At 43.2% G+C, this 17,096-nt stretch overlaps 1 long non-coding RNA gene and 1 other non-coding gene across 2 annotated transcripts; one reads left to right on the top strand and one right to left on the bottom strand.

Annotated features, from left to right (window-relative positions):
- Positions 1-828: 828 nt before the first annotated feature.
- LOC131308562 (uncharacterized) lies at positions 829-16,319 on the bottom strand. Its single transcript, XR_009194478.1, has 3 exons — positions 16,108-16,319; positions 3,834-4,014; positions 829-2,225 (listed from the first exon to the last, which is right to left on the bottom strand). It is a non-coding gene; the product is annotated as an uncharacterized LOC131308562 (long non-coding RNA).
- On the top strand, positions 3,344-3,450 carry LOC131309060 (small nucleolar RNA snoR100). The gene has a single exon (XR_009194734.1). It is a non-coding gene; the product is annotated as a small nucleolar RNA snoR100 (small nucleolar RNA).
- Positions 16,320-17,096: the final 777 nt, after the last annotated feature.

Here is a 17,096-nt window from a genome sequence, read left to right as displayed (position 1 = left end):
GAATGAATGTAAAACACTCGCTGAGTAATAACCAATGTAGGAAATGACTTTCAACATTCCCCTTTTATCCAAATGCACTCCTTTAACAAACCTTCCGTCAGATATCACAATTAACTTTAACTTCTTTTTTCCGCACATGAAACATTAATCTATATCGATAAAGAAAAGAAATGAAGTACATTTGCATAAAAAAGGGACTGTGAAAACAAATTCCCACCAATTGTCTTATGATCTTTAATTAGCTGTTCAATAGGTATGCAATGATTCCATCGATTGTGTCGTTCAAACACCAGAGATGTGATATTTGCAATCTAATCCTACACCAAATTCAGCCAATTAACGGGATCGCGAAAGACAAATTACATATACATGTCCATACGCATATCCATGCCAGTATGCATTACAGACAGACCTTTGAGTGGGAGTACTGAGCAGCAGGGTAGTTTCGAATGTACATCCGGTGGACGGAAGGGGGAGGACTGCACTCATTTTCTTGTACTTATTCACATGAAATGGTAATCATGTAATGTAGCTAAAGAATGCATCTAGATCAAATGGGACTGTTAAAATCAATTCCACCGCCCCCCCCCGCCCCCCCCCCACCCCCCCACCCCCCCAAACGTATTATGCTTTTTAATTGGTTGTTCAATAGAGTATTAATCATTCCATCAATTGCTTCATTCAAACGCCAGAGATGATAGCATTTGCAATCCAATACTACATCAAACGCAGCCAATCAAATGGCATCATGAAATGGTATCTCCATCCATATACGTCTATTACTACACCATATACATATTTTAAAAAAAAGACAGACCTTAAAGTAGTGGTACTGACTACTGAGCAGCAGGGTAGTCTTGGATGTACATCCGGTGGACGTTGGTGGGCGGAAGGAGGAGGAAATGCTTCTCCCCCATAACAACAGTGTACAGATTCTCGTGGTGATCCTTATGGAACGAGGTCACCGACAACTCATTCCAACAGCGTACAGATTTTCATAACGTACATATTCTCATAACAACAGAGTACACTAGGCTACCACCCTTGTTGGTCAGTCCATCATATGAAGAATATCACCATAGCTTTTACCACCCCACCAAATCTTTTACCGCCTCACCAACTGCTAGTAGAGCATAGTCAGGTTTCGTAGGAGGGCAAAGTTTGAAGAGGCGTTGATCTCACGACTCGAACCTTGAAACCTCGTGACCACCCAAACAACTTAGGAGTAAGCCTGGAATAACTAGGCTACCACTCTTGGTGGTCGGTTGATCTTTTCTTGCTTGATTCCAAGTCTCTTAAAAAGTGGATTTAGCAGTCCAATAAGCAGAGGAAAATTTTTGAATGCACCGGAACTTTAGTGCATACAAGTCATGGCTGTTGTAAGTTCGTAACACAATGGTAGGAAACGACTTTTTTTTACCAAATTAACACTGCAGAAAAATATTTGCTTCGTTAAGAAGTGCCCTGATCTCAATTTTCCTCAACGAAACCTATAATAATACAACTAGAATGATCAGTATCCAGGAGGCAGAATCCAATTAGTGAACCGGATTGCTACTGAACATTCTCTTTTTGTAAACTCAAACTTACATTGCGAGAGAAAGATGTTTTTCCATGACCTCGCGCAACATTTCAGCAACTCTCTAAAAAATTCAATGGGAAACTTTTCTGAGAACTAGACAAACGCCATGGTAGCACACAACAAATGGAATTGTTCTGAAATTAGCAGCTAATCATTTGTTAAGTAAAGTTGCAACCTTCCCCCAGGTCCACGCCCGCCAGTGGACCTGCAAGTTCCAATTATCAGTTCACATCTTCGTGGGTCCTTCCATTCACCAGGGTGTTCTAGTCTTGTCCCACAAACTTCGACTTCTCCCTTCCATCTTCCACCTCGGCTGAAGCCGCTTCTTGCAGCATAGGAAGGCATTTCCTTCCCTTATTTGTTTGCTCGCAAATGTCCACATGGGCGATGGCATGCTTTCTTTCTGCATATTTAGGTCAGCATCTTACAGCAGAGGAAACGTTTCCAGGACGAATTCTGTTAGGCAAAGGCCTTGCAATGAGACCATCGACCGCCCAACCCTGCTAGTACACTGTCCTTTTTGACATGGTTGAACTCCCTTAGAAAATAGTCCAGCGATATTTCCAGCTTCCCCCCTCGTCTGCAGTCATCAAACAAACTCCTTGTTTTGATCCCAGAAATTTTCTCTTGCCAATGCAGGTAGCTGACATGAAACATTGACTTGAGCATCTCTTGTGGCAAGGAGATTTCTTTGAATATTACCTGATCTAGTTCAAAACTCAACCCCAGAGCTCAATTCAAAATGGCAATAAGTAGTGAGTTTTGCTCTTCCTATCGTAGCTTACGAAAAAAGGTAAACAAATAACAAAAGGAAAAAGAAAAAAAAATGAATAATCGTCACCAACGTCGTCATGTTATAGTCATTTATTGGCTGATGCAAGGTCCCAAAAGTTTGAAATAACAAAATACACCTTTAACCTAAAGGTGTTTAATCTGTGAATTTTACAGGCCTCCTGATTTTGGACTATTTTTAATTGCCATCTTCACTCATTTTGACACTTTTACGAAACAGCTCAAAATCAACAAACGATAACAAAAAGATTGAGTTAAATACGTATTTGTCAACCACTGAATTCTTTAACTTTCGCAGGGAAAGTGTTTGGTCAATAATATTTCAGCATCTTCAGCTGGAAGAACAAAGTTGCAAATATCTAATGGCAAGAAACCCACCACATAAACTGCTTCTCGTTTGAGATTGACGACCAATAAAGTCACTATTGAGTTCCTTATTTCATAAACTGCTTCTCGTGTGATATCCAAGATTGGGAGACAAGGAGAAGATACTTATCAGGAGAACAGTAGAACCTTCAAAAAAAAAAAAAAATTGGCTATATTTCGGTCTGCCCAGTGTGATTGGTCTATAATCTTAGGATGCATATATTTTTTCCAGGACCAGAACTACTGGGGGGTCACCACAAGTCCGTAACTGTGATTTCAAGAAACACTTCAAATTAATTCCTATGCTCACCTACTCACTGGAAGGGGAGGAAAACTCAACTGTTTGGATGCGCTAGAACATCATAATCTATGAATCTACTGAATCTCTACCCATAAATCATGAAGACTTTAAGTACTTGTAAACGTCATCCTAAATGGGAAAACGCCATGAGCCCCCACCCAAAGAGGTACAACGAACACACAGACCATGGCAAAAAATTTCACAGTCTGAAGGTTAGATCTTCAGTCTACCATCCCAGCACCATAAATTAGCAAGAACAACACCGAATAATGGCTTTTGTGCATACAGATGCTCTGGACTATCAATGAAGGAAGCATGGTAATGTGCACATAAATTGAATTGGGTCTTTAGGCCTACCTCTCTGATGCCATTTGGATTTGATTTAAGGGCATGGTTCCATAGCAAAACAGGTATAGGGGGGCCACTGTTTAAGTGGTATTCTAAGAGAAGCCACTTTGTGCATATTGCCAAAGGTTAGGTCTGCCTCCAATCCTCCCCTGCCCATACCCCTCATTGCGGACGACATAGGTTCTGCTGTTGTTGTTGTAACACCGAATAAAGGCCTTTCAATAGATTTGGTAAAATGCATGAAATATGAACCCAAACAACGAAAAAATAACCAAGAAAAAGAAGAGAGACGACGACGACGACAACAGAACCCATGCAGTCCCCAATCATTGGGGGTATGGGCAGGAGAAGATTGGATCTCTCTTCTTGAGCATAAAAAGAGAGGAGAGAGATATCCAAGAAAACAAAAGAAAGACCGAATTGGGAACCAAGGTAGGGATGTACATACATAAAATCTTCCTTCATGCCCAGTCAAAATGTAGCTTTCATCTCTGAAGAGGTCAAACAATCCAAGTGCATCACTCTTGTTTGTAACCACATCAGAGAGTTTGGTCCCCAGCTGCAGCCAAGCCTCAATAGCAGCAGCAGCATCCTTGGCTTCTTCTGAAAGTACTGCCAACTGTGACTGGAAGAAACCAAAATGCATAACCATCTGCAGAAAAATGATTCCCTGCTTTTTCATCTTTGTAGGGGGAAGAAAGCAATTGGTACTTAGAAAAGCACCGGAATGCTATGGCTACTCGTGCTGTTCCACCGGAACCCCAATTCGTCGTTAGATCCCTAATCTGCAAAACAGACAAGGGGTGAGCGCACCTTTGCCTCTCGTGGCAAAGGCCCTCCGATGCCTAAGTTAGTATCACGTACTAGCAAAAAACCCTAAATCTCAATAGGAAGTATTGTATGAAAGCAATGTGTTGCGTACCTTTTACCTCTAGGTTTACCTCATATTTATAGATTCTTGGATACTTGTTGCCCAAGTATCCGTGTTGCCCTAGGTTTCCTATCTCGTATAGGAAACCAGAATATCGTGGATTCTCATTCCTTTATCTGTTCATTACCTTAGCCCATTTAGGACTCTTTTCCATAGCTGGCCGTACATCCCACTCTCGCTGGGTATCCTTTCTAGACCCTATATTCTCGGGATCTCTTTCTTTAACGGAATAACACTGCTTCTGGACCCTTCCAGAGCGTTCTTCCTTCTTTAGCACTTGATTAGAGTTCTTTCATTGTTCGGCTATCTCATTGCCGAACAGGTTTGCCTGGGCTAGCTACTTCACATATAACTAATCCTGCAATAACATTTAGACAAATGCCATTGTATATCTATATCTGTCGAACAGATATCTTGGACCAATGACTTCTCATGCCACTTGTCCATATCGCCGATCACCGCTCATGGTGGTTTTTATCATTGTATTCTTTCCATGATCCCTCATACCACGTGTTCGGCCGTTTAGTTGTACTTGTTCGGGAATACCTCCCTACAATTGCTCCCCAGCTTTCCTTGTTGCCGTTACTCGGGGGCTACAGGTAAAGCTAGAATTAGATCCAGAGCCGTGCTTCTCGAATCCCATGTAGACATAATACCCAAACCCATTGGTGTTTTGGCGGTTTAATCATCATTTCCTCGAAGTAGTGTTTCCACGTGGCACATTCCGTACGTCTTGTATTTAATTCTGACTGACGTTTCGGCCAAAACGGCGTCAGAACGGCATCCTTCGAAGCCTTCTTTCCGTTACTTTTCTTGTAACGGTGTGGGAGGAGACGTTTCGTCTCCGTTCCTTCCACTCTAAACCCCTAGAAAGGATACTTTTGGGTTTTCCACCTAAAACTTGAATCCTCTCTTTTTCTCTCTAAAATTAGGCAAAAATAACCCGCCTCACATCCGCCATCGCCGTCGTCTGCAAATTCGATTGCGTCCCAGGGAATCTTCACAGTATCTTTGTAAGATCCTCGTTCTTACTTCATTTTTTAGTCCATTCTGAGATCTCACAACCGCTAGTTTCTAGGGCTAGTTCATACCCTTTTCTGATTTCATAGCTTTCTTTTGAATACCTCTGTGGCGGATGACAATGAAAACCTTCCTAAACCCAGTAAGTTTAGGAAACTTTGTGAAACTCCTACTGCCATGGCAGCATTTAGGGCAGAATATAACGTCCCAGACAATGTGGGCCTCGAACTTGCCCCATTGGGAGCAGATAGGGACGGTGGCTCATGGGATAGAATGTGTATCCCTATTGTGGCCATTGTTGTCGAGGGTGGGGTTCGATTTCCCCTTCACCCACTTCTCCGCCAGATCCTGAATTGGTATCGTCTCACCCCCATGCAAGTTTCAACGAACGTATTTAGGCTTGTAATGGGCGTAATAGCTCTAAATAGAATTCTGGGGACCCAGTTAGGAATTTGGGATATTCAGTGGTGGTATAGCATCGTGCTAAACCTCGATTACAATACATATTACTTCAAGGTCAGAAGAGCAGAAAAGCATCTCGTGCTAAATTTGCCTGATTCCGCTCGCGACCACGAGATTGACTTCCTCTACGTTACCGGAGCATTCGAGCCAATAGGGGAAGATGGCCAGGTGGTGGGCCTCCATTGCCCCCATATTTGGGGCTACCCACATATGCTCCTGATTTTATTTGCTCTACTCATAATTTCTTTCCACTGTTTTCCTCTGTTTTGTATTTAAAGCATACCTGTGCTTTAATCTGCAGCGGATAACGCCAACAAACATCCCAAGCGAGAGCCAAGTTACGTCCGAACAGCGGATATTAACAGGATCCTGAAATATACAGGTGAGCCCGGTACCTTAACAGCTGGTCGGGGTCGCAACGCGGACGTTCTATTAGGATACGATCCTGCGTACAGAGGGGTTATTGACAGAAGACTCGCCAACCCAAGTACTAGTGCTACCTCAACTTCGATTGCTCCCCAACCACGGAGTTCGAGATCCCGTGCTGGAGTTACTGTTGCCGGGCAACCAGGTGAAGTACCCGTCTCCGAGGGCATCCTACTGCCTCGCTTAATCCTTAGAAGGTCCTCCCAACGTCAAGCCGTCTCTCAACGACAACCCGAACAATCAGCCGTTGATCTTGATACCAGTCAATCATCGTCATCCGGTTATTCCCCGTCTCTGCCAAATTCAGGTACAATGTCCCATCAACCCATAAACCTTAGCTCTCTCCTAACCGTTTCTGCCCGAGCACGGGGCTCTGGGAGGGCAGCGTCAACTGGGCATGCCCCTCCCCACCCCGCCGTACCAGGGGTGGCTCTACCTGGTCTTCCCCTCGAGGGTCCGATACTGTTCATGAAGCTAGTGATGCTCATCGGGACAAACGTCCTAGAGCAGAAGACTCCGGTGATGCTGCCGGACAAGCCGCAGCTTCGATTCCTGCCCCCCTATCGCCGAGTACCCAAGCATTACCTCAAACTTGGGCCCCTCAATTCACCAGGGGTGATCGGTCCGTTCATGTTGGGGATAGTGCAAGTTCCTCTGAAACTGCACTAGCACTTGCCCAAGGCCTTCTACTGCCTGTCAATAAGCAGAAGGAGTCTGGATCTCCACCTGATCGGCTCATCTCCACTGGTCTCGTCAGTGGGATAAAGGTAAAGTATTATCATTACTTTATGCACGCTCCATGTTCCCCTTGTTCACTATTATAGTATTGTCACTATTCTTGGACATCTCTCAGTTCATTTAAAAGATGATTACACTGGGTGAGAAGTTCTAAGACGCAGATGCTGAGAGGATCAGGTTGTTGAACGACAACACTAGGCTGCTCTGTACAATCTCAAGACTAGAGAGAGAAAGAGACAAAGCCAAGGCTGATTTTGAAGAGGCGAAAGAAAAACTCGGAACAGCTGAAGACAGCTTCAACCAGGCTTTGTCAGAAATGGACAGGACCAAACAAGCTGCTTATGAAGAAGGTTACCAGAAGGGGTTCGATGCTGCTACAGCCAGCTATGTGGAGCAGATGCCAGCCATACAAGACCAAATCTGGGTCGCCAGGTGGGAGGCCTATTTGACAAAGGTTGGCACTGCCGAAGACTCAGTCCTCTGGGTGGAGAATGACCTTCCGAGCAGGCGTTCTGCAGCCTCTCAAGAACACGAGGAGACCCTAGAGGATGACGTTGAGCGGCAGATTGAAAAGTTTGCTGATGCAGGAGAGGATACGCCAATTAACTCTCACCCTGTGCAATCACCTGTTCGAGACTCAACCATCGAGCCCATTAACCTGGAAGAGAATGCAACTGAAGGTGATACTACCACAAGAGTCAGTGGAGAGGTCCCAAATGAAACGCATTCAGAGGTCCAGAACTTGGATTGATTTGGTAAGGTTGCATAAAATACTTTTTAAAACATTTTGGCCGGTCCTTTGTGACCGTGATATTCGGGCCTTACGTGGCACCAGTACTTTCTATACTTTTGATAACACAGGTATTCGGCCCCTTGCGGCATAACTATACATTTTGCTCGGCTTCCTCATGTGTTTGCATGTGTTCGGATGCAAACAGATTATCCAAACAAAATTTTTTGATGATTGACCCTTTAAACATATGCTCGTTATGTTTATTTAGCCTAGTGTTTCGTCCTCAGTAATCCTGCACATCTAAGTTTCTCGTACTTAGATGATGTTTAAGTTGCTCGTACTCTTAAATAAATTGTAAGTTTTGCGTACTTATACAATCCTCAGTTTCTCGTACTTGTATGTACTGCAAGTGTTCAAGCATGTTTTCGTATGCAAACCAAGTTTTTTCGTACTTGTATGTATCTAAGTTTCTCGTATTTAAATATTTCTAAGTTCCTCAATCATACAAGTGTTTCATACGTGTATTTGCTAAGTTTCACGTACTTTATTTAAGTTTCTCGTACTTAAATATTTCTAAGTTTCTCGTACTTGAAATGAATTGCAAACCATACAAGTGTTTCATACTTGTACTCGCTAAGTTTCACGTACTCAACAGTTTTAAGTTTCTCGTACTTAATGTATAGGTGCCTGTTCCCTGCTCCCCAATACGAATGGGGGAAACCAAGCCCGTAGTTCGTATTCTTAGGACAAATACCAAGAACGCAATATTATACTGCAAAAAGTGATTTTATTCATAATCTTTGAAACTCAAGAGGGCGTTATTCGTACCCCTTGCAACTAACAAGTAATAAAAACATAAGAGTTTTACTCGTAACTCCCACACAATCACGATATGTAGCCCTAAAAGACTGGAGGCCTTTAAATAAAAAACTTCCTTAAATTATGGACATTCCAAGGCCTTGGTACTGGGTTTCCTTCTAAATCTGTCAATCTGTAAGCCCATATGCCCACAACCTCGGTCACTCGATACGGGCCTTCCCAATTGGCCCTTAACTTGCCCTCGTTGGCCACCTTGGTGTTACCGAGCACCTTTCGAAGTACAAGGTCTTCAACATCAAACTCTCGTGGGTGGACATTTTTGTTGTAGCTTTTCATCAGCTGCTCCTGATATGAGGCTAAATGAACTAGAGCCCTTTCCCTCCTTTCCTCGACAAGGTCAAGCTCAATCTCAAGCGCCCTGTCATTGCCCCCACTTTCAACCAATGCAGTTCTATTCGTTGGAAGGCCAACTTCTAGGGGTATAACTGCCTCTGTACCATATGCTAATGAATAGGGGGTCTCTCCCGTAGATCTCCTAGGCGTCGTTCGATGCGCCCATAGTACCAATGGTAATTCATCTGACCACTTTCCCTTTGCTTTATCCAATCTTTTCTTGATCCCGTCAAGAATGGTTTTGTTAGAAGCTTCTGCCTGCCCGTTACTCTGAGGGTAGGCTGGGGTTGAGTAGTAATTTCGTATCCTGTATTGGGCACAAAAAGCTTTAAACTTTTTCTGAAACTGGGACCCATTGTCTGTAATCAATGAATAAGGGACCCCAAATCGAGTAATAATACTTTTCCATATGCACCTTTCTATCATAGGTTCAGTGATCTTAGCCAATGGTTCTGCCTCAATCCACTTAGTGAAACAATCCGTTGCCACCAACAGAAATTTCCTATTGCCAGTTGCTTTGTGGAGTGGACCCACGATGTCCATTCCCCATTGGGAAAATGGCCAAGGACTTGTCAATGGCACCAAGTCTTCTGCTGGTGTTCGAATCATTGGTGAGAATTTCTGACACTTTTCACAGATTTTCACATAAACCTTGGCATCTTCTTGCATGTGTGGCCACCAATAACCTTGGGTAATTGCTCGGTGGGCTATGGATCTGCCCCCAGCATGGCTTCCACAGGTTCCCTCATGAATTTCGTGTATGAATTTTTGCACCATCTCAGGATGCACACAAAGCAAATAGGGACCTGTAAAAGACTTTCTTTACAGTTTTCCCTCTGGGGACAGCTAAAACCTAGCAGATTTGGTCCTTATCTTGTGAGCCTCCTTTTTGTCAGAAGGGAGTATTTTGTCTCGTAAAAACTCCACGATTGGGTCCATCCAACTTGGTCCTTAGTTCACGTCCAAGACCAACTCCATACTTCTCCCAATGCTTGGCTCACTCAGATACTCTATTGCCACCTTCCTTTTAAACTCAGTTGGTACAGCTGCAGCCAACCAAGCTAATGAATCTGCGTGAGCATTCTGTCCAGAACTTATCCGTTCAATATATACCCTTTCGAAGGTATCACGCAGATCTTTGGCTGCTTGCACATAGGCCACCATCTTTTTACTTCGGATTTAGTATTCCCCGGACAGTTGATTGACCACGAGTTGTGAATCACAATATACCCTAACCCGTTTTACTTTCAATGTTCGTGCACTCCTCAATCTAGCTAGGAGTGCCTCATACTTCGCCACATTATTTGATGCACTGAAACCTAGCCAAACAGACAGCTCTAACATCACTCCATCAGGGGGAAAGAGGACAATCCCAATCCCTGACCCTGTGTTACATGCTAATCCGTCAACAAACAGCTTCCATTCCAGGGGATTCTGTTCGGCTGGGGCCTGGTTCTTCTTTGCTGGTGGCCCTGTTACCTGCTCCTTTTTTGTAGGAGGCAAAGGTGCTACTGCAGGCGAGAAAATTGCCACAAAATCAGCCAACACTTGGCCTTTGATTGACGTGCGCGGCTGATAATCAATATCGTATTGGCTTAACTCGACGGACCAAGTTGAGATTCTTCCCGATAAGTCTGTTTTTCGTAGCAGCGATTTCAATGGGAACTCAGTATAGACTACAACTCTATAGCTCTGGAAATAATGTGGCAGTTTTCTAGTTGTTGTTCTTAATGCCAGGACTAATTTCTCGAGGGGCAGATATCTCGTTTCTGCATCTAGCAACGTTTAGCTCACATAATAGACAGGGATTTGCTCGGATCCTTTATCCCTTAACAGGACCGCACTCACAGCATGTTCAGAAACAGCTAAATACAAAACTAGAGACTCACCTGGTCCTGGAGTCGATAAAAGTGGGGCCTCGGCCAAATACTTCTTTAGGTCCTGGAATGCTTGCTCGCACTCTGCTCCCCATTCAAATCCTTCCCTTTTTTTTAGCAACTGAAAAAAGGGTCTGCACTTATCACTTAATCTGCTGATAAATCTGTTGAGTGCTGTAGCCATTCCAGTCAATCTCTGGACTTCCTTTGTGGTTTTGGGACTTTGTAAATTCTGTAGGGTCGTTATTTGGTCAGGGTTTGCCTCAATCCCTCTCATGGTTACAAGGTGACCCAAGAACTTTCCAGATCACACTCCAAACGCACATTTCGAGGTGTTGAGTTTTAGTTTGTACTTCCTTAGGATTTCAAAGGCCTCCTTTAAATCTGCTATGTGTCCTTGGCGAGTCTTACTTTTCACCACCATATCATCAATGTAAACCTCCATGGTCTTACCAAGGAGCTTTTTGAACATGATGGTTGCCAGTCTTTGGTATGTTGCCCCTGCGTTCCGCATTCCAAAGGGCATGACACTATAACAGTACAACCCTCGTGGTGTAATGAAAGAAGTTTTGTCCTAATCAGGCCCAAACATAACAATTTGATGATATCCTCGATATGCGTCGAGAAAGCTCATCCGCTCATATCCAGCAGTGGCATCTACTAACTGGTCAATTTTGGGAAGAGGAAAGCTATCTTTTGGGCATGCTTTGTTTAAGTCTGTGAAATCTACACAGACACGCCATTTTCCATTCTTCTTTTTCACTACCACTGTGTTGGATAACCATTCTGGAAAATAAACCTCTCGTATTGCCTTGGCCTACAAACGATCTACCTCTTCGATAACAGCGTCAACATGCTGCACGGCTGCCCTTCTCTTCCTCTGAATGACTGGCTTATGTCGTGGATCAACGTTCAAATGGTGGCAGATGACATCTGCATCCACCCCGGGCATTACCTCTGGTATCCAGGCAAATACGTCAATGTATCTCTTTAGGAAACTTACCAATTCAGCCTCTTCCTCAGCCGGTAGTGATTCCCCAATGAGGAAATACCTTTCTGGATCAGTCTCGTTGATCTGTATTTTCTTCAAACCCTTAATTACCCTCTCTGTTGGGTCCTTTCCGACGTCCTCGATAGTCGGTTGATCCGGGACTTCCACCGTATGGACATGGTGGGCATTCTGGATTCTCTTTACGATGGACACCAAGCACTGTTGAGCTACCTTCTGGTTACCCTTGATCTTTTCAATCCCATTGGATCCCGGGAACTTTACCATTTGATGGAAGGTGGAAGAGACTGTCCTCATCTTGTGTAACCATGTTCTCCCTATAATCACATTGTAGGAGGATGGCACATCCACCACCAGGAAGTCAGTTTGTAGTACCACTGTCTCAACCCGTACAGGCAAAGTTACCTTTCCTAATGGCCAAACTGCTCCTGCCCCGAATCCGACCAAGGGGGTTACTGACTGTACCAAATCTGTTTGAGTCAGTCCCAACTTCTTGAATGCATCGTAATATAGCACCTCGGTGCAACTTCTTGAATCCACCAGGATTCTTTCCATGTCATATTCCCCAACTCGTAGGGTTATGACTAAAGCATCATTGTGAGGTACTTGGACTCCTCCCAGATCCTTATCCGTGAAAACTATGCCCTCGTTGCATGTTTCTTCGTCACGCCCTCTCTTCTTTCCTAGCTGCATTACGTGTTTGTCATGTTTGATCTGTCTTTGGAGTAATCTCACTTCGTTCCTCGTATAAGGCTCGGCCAATCCATGTATCATATGGATTATGCCTTTTGGATTATGCTCGTAATCCAATTCCATTGCCTTTTCTTTATCCTTGGGATCTTATTGGATGAATTCTATGAGATAGCCCCGTGAGACCAAATCGTCAAGGTGCCTTTTAAACATCTCACAATCCTCAGTCATATGGCCCGAATCCTTATGGTAGCTGCAGTGCTGATTCGTAGCACGTTTCGTATTTTTATCTCCACCTAGACTTGGGGGCCATTTGAAGTAAGGCTGATTCTTTATTCGATAAAGAATCCTATAGATGGGCTCTTTCCAAACCGTGGTAATAGAAAAAGAAAGATTTGGGATCAGGTGGTTGTTTGTACGGCTCTCTCTTAGCCTGCCCATAGTCTTTCCTTTCTCGATAGGTTTTGGGCTCTGGCTTATCTGCTTTTTTTGTAGGACCTTTGACTTGCTTGGCAACTACTTTGTCGTCTTCCCGTAGTATGTCATCCTCGTTCCTGGCATGCTGCTCGATCCGTTCCATTAACTTTGCTAGTGTTCCCACTGGACTCATGTTCAAAGATTTACGCAATTCTCCCCGAACAGGCAACCCGGTTTTGAAAGTGGCTATCACGTACTCCTCACTGCAACCTTCGATCTCATTGAAAGTCTCCCAATATTTCTTTGCATAACTCCTGATCGGCTCGTCCTCGCCTTGTTTCATAAAGGAAAGGCTCTCAAAAGTTTTTGGAGCTCTTCTGCTCGTTAAGAACCGAGCAGTGAATTCTTTAGCCAACTGCACCCATGTTCGGATGGAGCGTGGTCTCAACTTATGGAACTAAGACAAAGCTACCTTCCCCAAACTCGATGGGAACATCTTGCACATAATTGCATCGTCGCCTTCATGCATAAACATTGCCTGCTGGTAATGCTGTATGTGGGCCATGGGATCAGCATCTGTCTCGTAGATGATGAATGTTCCGTGTTTCACTCTGCTCGGCAACCTAGCCTCCTGTAACTTTCTTGTAAAAGGGGAGGATGCAATATTCCTCAGTGCCTTTCGTGCTGCTTCTCGTGCAGTCATGGTTTCATCTTCTAGTCTCTTTGTTTTGTTGGGTCTAGTCCTTTCCCAATCGGAATCAGGTCTCTCGTACCTGTCCCTATGATGTTTCCTAGTCCCACTCTCCTCAGGGGTAGAACTTCGGCCCCTGCTTCTCCTCCTTCTTGAAGAAGCCCTCCTTCGTTCCGGTGTTCGGCTTTTGCTCCTGCTCCTCTCTTTTCGTGGAGAAGCTTTGTGTCGCCTTGGGGTTGGACTTCTGCTTCTGCTCCTTCTTCCTCGTGAAGGGGCTTTTCTGTTTTTTACCATTACATACCCGTTGCCCCTGGAATTTCTTCGAGATAGTCCGGAATCCTCCGGGTGTTCCCTGATTCCCTCTAGCTCCCTGATCTCATGCTCTCGTTTTTTAATCAGACGAGCATACTCCTCGATTTCTTGCCTCTTTTTATCGAGGACATCTTCGCTATGGTGCACACTCCTGGAGTGTGCGACTGATTCATCCTTTCGGTGGGATTTACTCCTTCTCGTGGATCTCGAAGCCGTCCTTCCCTCTCTGTTTTTAGAGTTGTCATGAACAGTAAGGGAGCGGCTCTTACTCGTGGTCCTCCTATGTCCGCCTTTGGGCTTTTTCAGAGCCCTAGGCGGAGATTTATCTCCACCTCCATCTAGCAGATTTTTCGGATCGTGTGGTGTTGCTGGATCTATTTCCACCATAGTCGTTTTTCAAAGGGAAATCGTTCGTTTCCCACAGACGGTGCCAATTGTAGGGGGAAGAAAGCAATTGGTATTTAGAAAAGCACCGGAATGCTACGGCTACTCGTGCTGTTCCACCGGAACCCTAATTCGTCGTTAGATCCCTAATTTGCAAAACAGACAATGGGTGAGTGCACCTTTGCCTCTCGTGGCAAAGGCCCTTCGATGCCTAAGTTAGTATCACGTACTAGCAAAAAACCCTAAATCTCAATAGGAAGTATTGTATGAAAGCAATGTGTTGCGTACCTTTTACCTCTAGGTTTACCTCATATTTATAGATTCTTGGATACTTGTTGCCCAAGTATCCGTGTTGCCCTAGGTTTCCTACCTCGTATAGGAAACCAGAATATCGTGGATTCTCATTCCTTTATCTGTTCATTACCTTAGTCCAGGACTCTTTTCCATAGCTGGCCGTACATTCCACTCTCACTGGGTATCCTTTCTAGACCCTATATTCTCGGGATCTCTTTCTTTAACAGAATAACACTACTTCTGGACCCTTCCAGAGCGTTCTTCCTTCTTTCCTTGTTCGGCTATCTCATTGCCGAACAGGTTTGCCTGGGCTAGCTACTTCACATGTAACTAGTCCTGCAATAACATTTAGACAAATGCCATTGTATATCTATATCAGTCGAACAGATATCTTGGACCAATGACTTCTCATGCCACTTGTCCATATCGCCGATCACCGCTCATGGTGGTTCTTATCATTGTATTCTTTCCATGATCCCTCATACCACGTGTTCGGCCGTTTAGTTGTACTTGTTCGGGAATACTCCCTACAATCTTCATTCAAGATGAACGAATCAAAGCCTGAAATTTCAATCAAGAAAACATGTTCCAGACTGTCTATAATAATTCAAAACTACTCTCACATTGCCGACTCCCAAACAGTAATTTTATACCAACGTATTATCAAGTTGCAAAGACAATACTACACTGCATATTATCATGGCATGTAATCCTCCTTTGAAAAAATACTACATATCAAAATGATACCATTCAACATTTATTGTCTTCCACATTTAAGTTTTGTGTTTTCCTTAACTTTTCCTTTCCTGGTAAACAGTGAGGTACCATTTGTAAATACCGAGTTGTAAAGGTCCGTCAAAAGAAATCGATACGAAACTAAAAAAGCAATTCCAAGAAAAGAAATATCATGAAGTCAAGCCAATCATTTCAGAATTCAACTCCATCCCTTAAGCAAAGAGTGGGATTGAATTATTGAATATAAGAAGTTCTACACAGGGAATAAAAATCAGCACAAAAAAGCGACTGAATTTGAGTACAAGTGTGATAAGGGACTGGATAACCAAGAAAGCATTCTTCGTTTGATGCCCAAGGAGAATTAGTTGAAGTTTCAAATCTCAAGAGTGGATGGCTGAGATTTAAAATAGTACAGAAGCAAAAGGGAAAAATGACTAAAGACATCATTAAATGTTTGAGCAAATGGGAGGCTAATGCGCACTATCAGTCCCAGGGAGTGAAATGCAGTAGCGGTACAACAGACTGTATAGAACGCAGAAAAAATTGAGTCTCTAAAATCAAACAAGTTATTCAGACTGACAATGGACACACTCCAAGTTTTAACCATACAATCCATTGCAGCAAGTCAGCAATACTATGCAGTATGCAGGGTTTATTTTCTGACACTCGGTTGTAATAGAAAGACCCCAAGTGTGCCATCATAGGAACAATTAGCTATAACTTCAAATTACACTTCTCAGCACTATTTGAAGAAAGGCAACTTATCGCATGAAGAAAGGCAACTTACTTTGTGTGCAGGACTCAGGTTAAGAAGTGATACAGCTGGAAAAAGTGGTTCCTGGTCATTAACGTCTTTAAATGAAAGAACTAGTCCACTATGCAAGTATTCACAGAAGACCAAACCTGTAGAAAGAAATTAAAAGGCATGTCTATAATTAAGTGTAAGATAATTATTCCATTCCGAAGTATCACATCAATTTGTTTAGAAAACTGAACTGACATTCAAAAGTACTCCTCCTTACGTTAACCCCCAAACTTGCTCTGAACACTTTTCTCATAACAGTAGGACACAACTACAAATGCCAGAAATCTACAGCGGCAGATAATAGGGATTTTAGGAGGATCAACCTCATGGGTATAATGGTGAGGGTAATAAGGATAAGAAAGGACAAGAACAGATTCCGACGATTTGTTTAAGCAGTTCAACTAGCGGTTTCAGAACAACATTTTTACACTTTTATGTTCAAGGAGAAAAGAAATACAACAGGACTTTGCTGTGTTCTTGGATGACAAAGTTTACAGCGTATGTACAAAATGTGTAAATGATTGGTGTCTAACTTAGGGTACCATCTCAAAACGAAAGACCTGGATCCGGTAACATATCTTCCAGGCGTGAAAGTTACCATGCATTTGGAACGTACACTAGTTTTGTGAAGTATGTTGCAGATCTACCAAGAGTCCGTTTGATTAGAGTGAAATGGTAGAGAATGCAAGAAAAAGACACAAGTGAAACTTTTCCCGCATTTGATTAGCCTGAAAATAGTAGAAAGTACTAGAAAGTTAATTTTCTTGTGCAACCCATATGATGAGCATGGTTACATAGCTTTCACTTTCTTGCTAAAAAAACACAAGAAAATTTTGATATCACAATTCACAAGTGCCATACAATCAGAATATTTACAACCAAACAAGAAGAATTGAAAGGTTCCAACTTTGATATTTGTAAGGACAAAAAAAAGAATTGCAAACATCTTTAGTATATAAGTACATTTTGGA

The sequence above is a fragment of the Rhododendron vialii genome, chromosome 11a, assembly GCF_030253575.1.
Source record: "Rhododendron vialii isolate Sample 1 chromosome 11a, ASM3025357v1".
NCBI classification, from domain to species: Eukaryota; Viridiplantae; Streptophyta; class Magnoliopsida; order Ericales; family Ericaceae; genus Rhododendron; species Rhododendron vialii.
The sequence above is the reverse complement of the archived record's forward strand: the minus strand, read 5'-3'. Positions and strand labels throughout refer to the sequence as shown.